This window comes from Hypomesus transpacificus, chromosome 26, assembly GCF_021917145.1.
Source record: "Hypomesus transpacificus isolate Combined female chromosome 26, fHypTra1, whole genome shotgun sequence".
Taxonomy (NCBI): domain Eukaryota; kingdom Metazoa; phylum Chordata; class Actinopteri; order Osmeriformes; family Osmeridae; genus Hypomesus; species Hypomesus transpacificus.
The window spans coordinates 4,152,072-4,164,395 of record NC_061085.1 but is presented as its reverse complement, the minus strand read 5'-3'; the positions used below and the strand labels follow the sequence as shown (position 1 = coordinate 4,164,395).

The window sequence follows — 12,324 nt, the reverse complement described above, 5'->3', positions numbered from 1 at the left end:
TGACATATTAAATATATTATTAAAAAAAGATTTTCTGCGTGAGAAATACAATGTGTGGCGGGAAGGCGTGACTAAAGACCGAAATGAGTGACTGAGGAAGACTGAGAACATTTGTTATAATGAATTGAAGCGTTTTTTGCATTTTCTTATAATAATAATAATAATAATTTAAAAAAGATGTGTCGATTTCAAATATTGATGTCAACGCATTTTCAGCGTCGACGTCGTCGATGACGTCAACGAATCGCGGCAGCCCTACAAGTGTGTTGACGAGAAGTCAAGAGCCCAGGGGGGTATTCCAAGTAACGGGTTAAGTGAAAACTTTGAGTTGTTTAACCCTGAAAAGAGGCATACTCCGAGTTCCACGTTCCAGAAAGAGAGGTAACGAAACCTTTTGGTAAGTTTCCATGGTAACTTACTCCTTGAAACCTGTTCTGCTAACAGGTAACCTGCTCGCTAGCAGGTTTTCCATGCCAAACTCTGCGTTTCTACCGATCCCCTCCCACTTTCTTATCCTGATAGCGTTGGCAGACACGGCATATAATTTCCTGGTTCAGCCGAGCGATCTCTAACATAATTTAATTCACTTAGTTATACGCCGGGAGACGATTTTAAGACTGCGGTTTGATGTACTTTAATTCCCTGATTAATACTTAAGCTAACGTTACCGTTTCCTGTCACAATCTGTAATTTATTTTAGCAACATTCTCAGCACTTGGGTCTTCATCGACAGTGTTACTCGCCGTGGATTTGCACTCAGAATTGACCAAATGCCTTTTGGCACTGAAATAAAGACATATAATTGAATTGTATTTCGTCTTCTTTATTGCCTACAAATATAAATCTAACAATGAGTAGGCCTAGCCTATTTCTATCGGCTATTGTTCCTACAATTTACATGACTCATATGATTCCTACAATTTACATGATGTAGGATACCGTCCTGTAACTGTTGTTTCAGCAAATCTATTTCAACATTGTTGGGGGTCAGTATATTGGCCAAACGACCGAAACTAATTCCCCTATGGTTTGAAGGAAGATGGGAAACTGAACAGTGTATTAACATTAACCAAATAATGCCAATACCAATGGAATTACAGTTATTTGACTCTAGGTTAAATCAGAGCAAGAATGGTCAAATTAAGGTTAAATAATGTAATCATTTTATCATATTTCAAATGAATGCAATCAATGAAGTTAACTCTTATGCCTACTCTACCATGATTATTGTAAGCCAGAGATAGAAAGCATGAGGTGAGGAAGAAGAAGTAGGCCTAGCTAGCTAGACAAGCCAGAGTTGAGGAGAAGGTCTCAGTAGATCAAGAATCTACAGAAAAATGCTTCACAATTCCTTTATACCCAAGAACAACTACAACCACACCAGAATCTTGACCCTTACTTATCAACATGTCTAGCAATGCTACAGTAAGTTACAAAGATGTGAGAGCCATCAAGTTGAGACTCCATCCAGTAACTCCATACTTTACCATATGAGAGGTGGGGGCAGGTGGATAGCCTTACAAGATCAGCCTTTATTCTTCTGCCCTATGTACAACATCTCTTGGTCAAAATATAAATTCAGCAAATTCAACAATTAATATTAATGTAGGTTTTTGTTCCTACAATTAACATCACCTGTGACCATGCATCCTCACGTAACTGGTGTTCCAGTAAATCCTTTTGGAGATTAGCCTTTATTCTTCTACCTTAAGTAGGCCTACACCATCTCTTGGTCAGTTTTTGGCACTTTCTTCACGAGGTGCAATTTGTACAACTCATTTACTTGTAACTGGGTATACATGAGATTACATTAGCTACATTTCACAGTTTCACATGCAAAAATCACTTGCCATTAAATGAACATCTCACTGTATACAGCATGCTCTGTTCCACAGGCTCAGAATGTGCAAATCATTTTTTTAATATAAATTATTCTCACAATGTCAGTGTAACCGACAATTCCGCACAAGCCTGTAAATAAAAGTAGATGGGGAGAAAACTACCAGTAGCTACATACATAATTCTCTGCACCCATTTCTGCGGCAGCAGTCAATGTCTCTTCGTCATCTTATTCATCATCATCATCATCTTTTGATGAAAAGCATTCTGTTGGGGGAAACTGCTACTACAAATTGAAATAGGCACCAATTGATATTTACTTAGTATCATGTCGAATATGATTAAAACTAAGGTGACGTCGAGGCTAGAATCACAAGCGTATAGCCTAAGCAGAATATGCGTTACCTGTTCGTAGTATGTTTTTACATTTAATACAACATTTTGGACCACTTTTTCTCCTGTAATATTAACAGACAGTGGGGTTAAATGTTCAATATATGGACTGGCTATTGCCTTCAAATGTATGCATTGACTTGGCAGCAATTGTCTCCCACGCCACTTGTATACGCTGCTACAGCCGTGTTGCTTTTTTCCTGGAATATGTGCTCGACCATAAACACGAAATAAAACTTGTATCTGAAGTTTGGTGGAGTATGCAACGTTTTTTGTTGCCGTGTGCCATGGTGGATCCTAGTATCGGAGCTCCATTGATGTTGGCTTTTAATAGTTCTCATGCCCGCGCTTAACTCTGAGTTGACGTACTCCGAGTTGAGTTACCAAATTCATATCAGCTTTTCTGGAACCGAATTTTCGGAGTTTCCCATGTTAGAGTAACTCAACTCAGAGTTCAGGGTTAATCTCAGAGTTTGTTAAACCCGCTACCTGGAATACCCCCCAGGAGGACAGGACTAGCCAAACAGCTTTACAAAACAAGTAACTTGGCTTAACCAGAGAATGTCTAATATAGAGAGAACTGCCACTCTAGTGAAACTTCCGGGTTCTGAACTGGTTGAAGTTCCATATGAGGGCTCTAAAGAGCGTGTGCATAATGAATGGAGGTCTATGGAGTGGTACCCCTCAAAATCCACTTTTCACAGGATATAGTTTTTTGTCTAGTAATTTGAATTCTGAATTTGAAAGGGGAGGCAAAAAAAATACACACTTCTGGCTGTTAGATTGTTTTAATGTCGCCTTTCTGTTCTAAAAAGCTTTTGAAAATGTCATTGACGTCATACACATCGTACGACCAGAGCTGCTTTACGGCAAGCTCTGGTCACTTTTGTCTCTCAGGGCATCGACAACACAGCTGACAGGTTAGGCTCTCCCTGTCAATACACATGCTAGAAGGAGTTTTGGCTTGTTAATGTTGTTGCTAATGCTCTGACATTCTGATTCCGCTTCGGATGCCATCAAGCGGGAGCTCTGGTCGTATCAGTCCTACACTAACCAATCAGCATTCATTAGAAGAATGCTAGCATGTTATGGGCAACAACGACTCACCCTGTAGAAATCAAAAGGACATAAGTACTTGTTCATTCAACTTTCGACGTATAATCCATGTTGAACATGCAAAAACTACAATCGAATCGGAGATTTCTCAACGACAATCAGGCGAAAGAGACAAATTTAGCCGTTTAGCTCCATTCAACATGCACTCGCTCGTGATCACCCCCAGTGGAACTGCAGCCAAATTCGGTACAATGGGGCTTAATAGACAAATTATTTGTTTGTAAACAATCGGGATGCGCGCGCAATGTGGCTGCAGAAAACCGGGAAAGGATAGCATTTTAAATGGCAAAAGGACCACACGGATAGTACAAATAGTTAGATTTAAAAAGACCAATAGCGTTGAGGAGGACATGCCTATAGGAGAGAAAGCGATTACCCAATGATCTGTCGCATCAGAATTTTGATTTGGGTCACGAAATGGCAGCTTTCAAGAGATATGGGAATTCTGCTTTTAGTCAGCTGGTCCGATTATTTTTCTTATTTGTTTAAACTGGCAATCTGAGTGAGACCACAACCCAGTTACACTGTTTTGACGTTAGCCTCAGTCAGACTCGCTCACTGGCAGTGTGCACAATGTTGTATTTCACTCCATTCTACACCAGAAATGTCAGGGAGGACTGCCTAATGTAGATACGAGTCTGGTGAAGATAGTCAGAATCTCGGATTTCTTTAACCTGTCTGTTTCATTCGTCATTTGCCTGAGAAAGCGACCTCTGTTAGCCAGGCTAGTTTTGCCCGATCACTTGGACAGGCTATTTAAGGGTATCGGGGTCAAGAGACTTTTGTGAATAGACACGTGAACGTAAATGTATTTGTCCAAAGGCCAAGAGCCTCAAAAAGTTAATATCAAGCCCTGCAATCCATTGGCCAGAGATATATGATGACCTGAACGACACTCCAAGAGTATTGAACGGGGAGAAGTTCGTCTTTTGCAACCCACATGCGCAGTTGAGCCTGCTTGACAGTTGTGTGACGTAGGGTGATAATTGGTCTATAGGGAGTGGCAAGGCTCTCCTTAAACAGGCTCGGGCTTAACGTTGCTAATTCATAGCTTACCTGGTTAGAATGGTCTGTATGGAATCCTGGTCATCTGAAGTTAAAGTCGAGTACATTCTGAAAAAGTCTGGGCACAATTGTTTAGAAAGTTTTGTGGTTGTCATTTTCTGAAATTTGCATCCACCAGAATTTGAAATCACACACAACGTCTTAGTCAGCAAACAAGGTAGGCCCTATAGGTGCATCACCGCCACCTACTAGACTGGAGTTTGATACCGGATAAACCGTAACGTCTGTACACGTTAAAATGTCACGTCAGTACACAAACGAGAGTTCAGATGTATTGGCACAATCGGCCTTCAATATCCATACGACCAGGGGCGGTTACATAACAGGTCGATAACAGGTCATGTGTTTAGGAAGATAAATGTAGGTTCTGGGAAGGTGTGTAATGGCGGCAAAGGAAATCACGCAGAAACATAATAAGACACATAGACATAACCAACATTTTTATGTACTTACCAATAATTTGCCTATTGCCGCACACCTTGAGGCTTTCAGGCCCCTCTCGTCTCCTCACCAGTTCAGCTGTTTAGCCAAGCCATTGGCAAACACTTTTTGGGCGATTCTCCAGACAGTCTTTGAGATGGTCTGCCCTCCACTCTGGGACAGTAGCCTACATTGATCTGAGAAATGTTTTCCAAACAAAGCAAAAGCTTTAAAGGGGCGATTGACGTTTTTTTGGGGGTATTTCACACTGTTCCTTAAGGTCTCCGAATAGGGTATGTAACATTGGTTGGGTTGAAAATGGCCCGGGTGCTGTTCTATGCCCCCTGATAGATCCTCTGAAACGGCGGCTTGGGCTGTCCTGGAGACCGGGGTGGGAGTCTACTGAATGGGGTGAGTGTCCCAGTTCTTCTCCTTTTCCACCTGTCGGGGCCTGCCGCTGTTTAGAGTAGCCTTTGGTTTCGCCTGGATATTGCCCCCTAGACGACGACGAGCGTAACAGTATGCTCATTAATATTTAGATGAGCTGCGCGCTGATTGGTTGGTTTTCAACGAGTGAAGCTGGGGAGCAAAAACGCAAAACGGTTAACAGCAGCACTCAGTGAAACATCAAAGGTGTAGACTTAAAATAATAACGTGCAAATACAGTCATGGCCGAAATTGTTGGCACCCCAGAAATGTTTCCGGAAAATCAAGTATTTCTCACAGAAAAGTATTGCAGTAACACGTTTTGCTATACACATGTTTATTCCCTTTGTGTGTATTGGAACAAAAAAAAAAGGGAGGAAAAAAAGCAAATTGGACATAATGTCACACAAAACTCCCAAAATGGGCTGGTCAAAATTCTTGGCACCATTAACTTAATATTTGGTTGCACACCCTTTGGAAAAAATAACTGAAATCAGTCGCTTCCTATAACCATCAATAAGCTTCTTACACCTCTCATCCGGAATTTTGGACCACTCTTCCTTTGCAAACTGCTCCAGGTCTCTCTTATTGGAAGGGTGCCTTTTCCCAACAGCAATTTTAAGATCTCTCCACAGGTGTTCAATGGGATTTAGATCTGGACTCATTGCTGGCCACTTTAGAACTCTCCAGCGCTTTGTTGCCATCCATTTTTGGGTGCTTTTTGACGTATGTTTGCGGTCATTGTCCTGCTGGAAGACCCAAGATCTCAGACGCGAACCCAGCTTTCTGACACTGGGCTGTACAGTGCGACCCAAAATCCTTTGGTAATCCTCAGATTTCATGATGCCTTGCACACATTCAAGCCACCCAGTGCCAGAGGCAGCAAAACAACCCCAAAACATAATTGAACCTCCACCATATTTCACTGTAGGTACTGTGTTCTTTTCTTTGTAGGCCTCATTCTTTTTTCGGTAAACAGTAGAATGATGTGCTTTACCAAAAATCTCTATCTTGGTCTCATTTTTTCAAAAGACGTTTTCCCAGAAGGATTTTGGCTTACTCAAGTACATTTTGGCAAACTGTAGTCTTGCTTTTTTATGTCTCTGTGTCAGCAGTGGGGTCCTCCTGGGTCTCCTGCCATAGCGTTTCATTTCATTTAAATGTCGACGGATAGTTCGCGCTGACACTGATGCTCCCTGAGCCTGCAGGACAGCTTGAATTTCTTTGGAACTTGTTTGGGGCTGCTTATCCACCATCCGGACTATCCTGCGTTGCAACCTTTCATCAATTGTTCACTTCCGTCCACGCCCAGGGAGATTAGTTACAGTGCCATGGATTGCAAACTTCTTCATAATGTTGCGCACTGTGGACAAAGGCACATCTAGATCTCTGGAGATGGACTTGAAACCTTGAGATTGTTGACATTTTTCTAAAATGTTGGTTCTCAAGTCCTCAGACAGTTCTCTTCTACTCTTTCTGTTGTCCATGCTTAGTGTGGCACACAAAATCAAAGCTAGGTGAACTTCTCTCCTTTTTATCTGCTCTCAGGTGTGATTTTTATGTTGCCCACACCTGTTACTTGCCCCAGGTGAGTTTAAAGGAGCATCACATGCTTGAAACAATCTTATTTATCCACAATTTTGAAAGGGTGCCAAGAATTTTGACCAGCCCATTTTTGGAGTTTTGGGTGAAAATGTGTCCAATTTGCTTTTTTCACTCCCTTTTTTTATTTTGTTCCAATACACACAAAGGGAATAAACATGTGGATAGCAAAACATGTGTTACTGCAATACTTTTCTGTGAGAAATACTTGACTTTCTGGAAACATTTCTGGGGTGCCAACAATTTCGGCCATGACTGTAAATCTATTGTGTTTACACAACACTGTTTTCAACAGATTGACTACATATCATTTGAAATGAAAACTAGTTGTTTCTACTTCTGTTGTCGAAGCAAACTGGATTGATTTAGGTGGGTAGAACGTTAGGCTACAGCTTAGCAACCAAATTACTACTCGGCTTTAGTTAGCTAGCTGTTGTAGCTCTAGATATCTTGCTAAAAAATAACCTGACAAAGATCTGGACAAACATGCAACGTGAATTGTAGATTTACATAACACAGGTTATTTATTTGAATGAAACAGTCAGGAACATGAAACAACGTTAGCCCCATTGCCAATAAACTAGGCTAATTCATCACACATTCTACCTATGCTCTTATGTTAGCAAACTAAACTAGTTTCAGTGTTTCCCCTAGGATTTTTTTTAGCAGTGGGGGCAGGTCTACCCCGCCCCCCCCTCCCAAAAACAAAGGGCTGACCCAATATTTCGGAGCAGCTTAATGTAATAGTCTAATAGCTAATGAAATATTGCACATACTTTCGTCCTATTTCCTCTAAATAAATCAAATTAGCATACTTAGACACCTTACAGTATGTTGTAAATGGCATAAATGCTGCCAATTAATAATTGACGTAACAACTTATTGTAAATGCATTGGCCTAACCTATAGATTAAGGTAGGCCACTGGGAAGCATGTACACTGTCTGCTTCATTTGATCTTGATAGGCTAAGCATTCTGTAGCAAATAATAACAATATACATTTTGTCATTTTAGTCATTTAACAGACGCTCTTATCCAGAGCGACTTATATACCCACTATTTATTCATTAAAACCAGGCTACTTAAGCATAATAATGCACCTTAAATACAAACGTTAGCAAGGGAAGCAATTGCTATCGAATCAACAGACGTGCAATTTCGCTAGCAGAGGAAGAATACAAACAACAAAAATCACCAGTTAACTTAATTTAAATTTGCAAGAATTATAGACTAATACAATAACAGGCTTAAATGAACTGACAACATAAGTTATACGATTTAGAACGCACATGCGCAATCTCAACTCGCTGTGCTATTCTCCGACATGCGCTCTAACAATCACGGCTGATAGACGGCCAAAAATGTTGTACAGCTCTAATTCTGATACCGTGGCGGGCCGCCACGGCAAAATCAACATAGGGGAAACACTGAGTTTACATGCCAACTAGTACAGTCGGTGTTTTTGATATCTAGCTGTTCTTGCATTCCTTGCAAATCAGCGTTAATAAAAAGCAGATGAGCTAGAGTCAATCTAACATTGACTAGACGGGCATGGCTGATGTTTATCTATACCGTAAGCATTGAAGATCCCTGTGCAGTTCGACCCTCGACAAGTTTGCGCAAACCATTTCACCAAGGACGGTTTTAAAAACCTTGGACAATGTAAAGCAGGATTTGCTATGAAGCTGTGGCTGAAAAGAGGTGCATTCCGACCTTACGTTCATCACAACCGCAAGCTGTAGTATGATTTTGTTGGTAACAGTTATTAGCAATGCTAACGTATCCTGTATCTAGCACCTGCCTTTCTCCAGTTCTTTCAAATAGATCATCTAGACAGGGGTTAGCAATAGGCCAGACTGCTATTTGTTTTCTGGCAATTTTTTATGTTAAATTTATGTTGATGTGTTTAGCATTGTACCTATGCTAGATACAGGAGACGTTAGCATTGCTAATTAGCCTGGCTGCCAGCCCAACTTCTCCCCGCCCCCCAAAAAATTGGGTCGGGAAGTTGGGTCTGGAGGGTCTCGTATTGGGGACCAACTACAGAAAACCAGAATCTGGGCGAACCAATTAAATTGCCAGGGCGGGCTTTATACGATGATGGACAGATGATCAACAGTAACGTAATCACCCACGTCACAAAAGAGCGCTTAAGTTGAATTCGTTTTGAACAAACATGGCTACCGCTGGAGATCTGGGATGTTATGATACTGCCATCGAGTCTGTTTTAGAAGACATCGACAGCACATTAATTTTGAAAGAGGAACAGAGAGACGCAATCAAGGCATTTGTCGATGGAAAATATGTTTTTGCCGTCTTTCCTATGGGATTCGGTTAAAGTTTAATTTATCAGCTGGCCCCGATGGAGTTGTAATCCTAAACGGAGAACTTCGTATATGCATTGCCCTTTATTGTTTCGCTCAAAAAGGTTGACCGTGTGAACAAGTACTCTCCCTACCCTTAAATTAATTTTACAACACCGGCAAAAATCGTTTGTATTCATTCTTCAAGCATACTTCAAGTCTGCTTGTAGTTTAGTTCTGTTGACAACAACTATGCGGTGCTTAACATACGTCACATACTCTGTTGCTCTGATTGGTTGTAGATCTATCCAATTGAGCGAAGAGGCATTTGTTTTCCAGGCTCGTTTGAAACACGCCCTGTAGTCAAAGCCCAACGGAGAGTTCTCAGACTCATATTCTGACTAGAATTATGAGTATGACAACGTCAGGCTAATTGCTAATAACTGTTAGCGACAAAAATCATACTGTAGCCTTGTGACAGAACGCAAGTCGTCTGCCACGTAAAGCAGTGATGTTATGGCAGTCCAGGATAAGACATAATGTGTGAAATGTGTCCTGTCAATATGATGTTAAAGGGGGAAAAGGCGGATGAGCATGTTGATTGATTGTTAATTGAGTGATTGTTGATTGATTGATTGAGTGTTAATTGATTGTGACGCATGTCAGATGGTATCGCCCAGGTGAATAAAGGTGTGCCGCACAGCTCAGTGAGGAGGCTGGTTGGCAGGAGCACGTTCTATGAGAGGAATTGTTATGCACAATAAAAGTCTATTTTGTTTATGGAAGTCCTGCGGTGCTTGCGTGCCTTCTTCATCTCTGACCGAAACGACAGCTCGGGTGCACTCCTTTACAAGCCTACTTACAGCTTGCAGTTGCGATGAGCCGGAACAGCACATCTTTTCAGGTTCAGCTTCTTAGCAAATCCTGCTTGAAATTGTCCAAGGTTGACAAAACTGTCTTGGGTGAAATGTTCAGAGCAAATGTAATGTGTAATGTGTCGAACTTGGCCGGGATCTTCTCATAGACAAACAACAGCCATGCCTGTTGAATGTTTGGGTCATTGGGAAGACTATAAGTGTTAGCCTTCCCTGTGAAGCCTGGAACACAGCATTTACGACCGTGGTCCATTTTCCTGGATATTCCAGGAATCCTTCCAATATCCTTGTTATTGCTTAGAAGGAGCCTACAGAGCAGCGCACAGCCAAACTAGCATCGGAGATCTACGCTACCTCGGACTGGGCAGGAACACCAGTGAGTGGGCTGGTCTGGATGTAAATTTTGAGGCGTGACAAATATACAGACCAGAGCCAAAAATGGCGGCCCCCCGTTTGATATTCACTGTATGTTCATTTTACCCACCGAACTGTCGTTATTCAACTATGACAAGGTAAAATTGGTTTTGCAATCAATCGCCCCTTTAAAAACAGTACAGAGTAGTGATATGCCCTTAGACATAAATTCGCTATAATATTAGCTACTGTAACAATTAGTAAAAATGTATTATTTATTCAATAATATACAAATCTACAATCTTACCATCTTATTATTATTTTCTGAACTTTGGAGATGCTCCTTAAATCTGTCAACGGCCTCCGTGTCCACGAGGAGAATTTGGTCATCATCTTGCTGTGGCTGACCTCTGTGTCCACCCTGCACCAGGCTCTCCACCATGTTCTGCGTTCTGATTCTGATGGACGTTAGATGGCCTATCCGAATGTCCATCTCCCGGATAGCCTCTAATAGGACTCTTTCAAAGGCTGCATAAACAACATGTGAGTATTAAATGACTTTTTCTTCTGGTTTATATTTGGGCTCACCAGCCAATTCAATTATTTATAACTATAATATTTTAGGTTCAGGAAGAAGGGATTAAATAGATCACAATTTGATAACATTTTAATACATTTACATAGATTCCCAATAATGACAACAAACATGGGACCCCACATTTTCAGTGTGTTACACTTTCGTGTGCACTGTGTGGTAAGATAACGCCGCCATCCCTGCTGGGTGTTGTCCCTCGCAGCGTGTTCTTCAATAACTGAAACCAAGACAGATTTGTAAATGTACAATATGAGAACTATACCCATGTCAATAAACTACAGTGCCATCAACTTTCTTCCCGTCCCATACAATTGTGCAATGTAAATGGAATGTATTTATTCCAATTCATATATCACTTATTTCTCTTGCGACTTACTTGTGCTTGGGTTGGGAATGGCCAGTTGGGTCGGCATGGCCTTGCATTTAGTGCTGTTGAACAGAAAGTTAATAATTGAATGATTCTTTTTAGTTTGGAAAATGGATAGCTACAGTGGCATGACAACTACAAAAAAAGTTTTATTACACAGTAATGCTTGCCACTCTGGTATTACCACGCTCAGAATAGGGGTGGGGGATATGGCCAAAATCTTCTATCACGGTATGAGTAATTTTATATCACGGTTACGGTATGTATCACGGTATAGTAATTGTTCTGTAAATTCAATTAAGAAATGGTACAAAATAACCATACCGTACTTCATCATCGCACTCGATTATTTATTACAAACAAAAACAACTGCCTCACATGAGACAACACTTGAGGTAAAAACAAAAGACTCAAAAAAGTTACGAGTACGAGCGTTCCGATTCGCTGATGCGCAGTCATGCCATCCGCATGGTGACCTACTCACAGTTCAATGCAGATCCGTAATGCCCTCCGACAAAAATTTCAAAATGAGCAGTTTTACTATCCATATAACTTAGGTTTCGGCATATTAACCTTGTTAAAGCTTGGTCGATACGTTAAAGCTTCAGTTGGATATTTCCGGGCATGACTTCACTCTCAATTAGTAAGTAGTTAGCCTTCACTAGTCATCTTAGATCAAGAATGCTAGCAACGCCACCAGTGTAATTTTACAACAATAATTTTACAGCACGAGACATAACTTGAACAACAAATCGAATTGGTTACCTGCAGAATGGATCCTCAAATATATAATTAATTAGCATCGGCATGAATGTGGTCCGCATAGACAAAATAAACTCCACATCGAAAATTCCGTCAGACCAACGCAAATGTGCTTCAAGGTCAAACGAAAATTTAAAAATCAAATAAAAGTTCAACTACCATTCTAAATATCGCAAGAATGCGATTTATATGATGGCTTATATACAA

General features: G+C 40.9%; 1 protein-coding gene across 5 annotated transcripts in view; it reads left to right on the top strand.

Moving 5' to 3' along the window:
* Window positions 1-246: 246 nt before the first annotated feature.
* Window positions 247-12,324, top strand: part of LOC124487335 — a 38,513-nt gene continuing 26,435 nt past the window's right edge. For 4 of the 5 annotated variants that reach the window (XR_006958363.1, XR_006958362.1, XM_047049586.1 and 1 more), the window contains exon 1: window positions 10,517-10,936. The gene's annotated coding sequence lies outside the window, so the exon portion shown is untranslated. Of the gene's footprint in view, window positions 382-10,516; window positions 10,937-12,324 lie in introns of those variants that run through there. The other variant, XM_047049585.1, reaches the window with a different exon arrangement.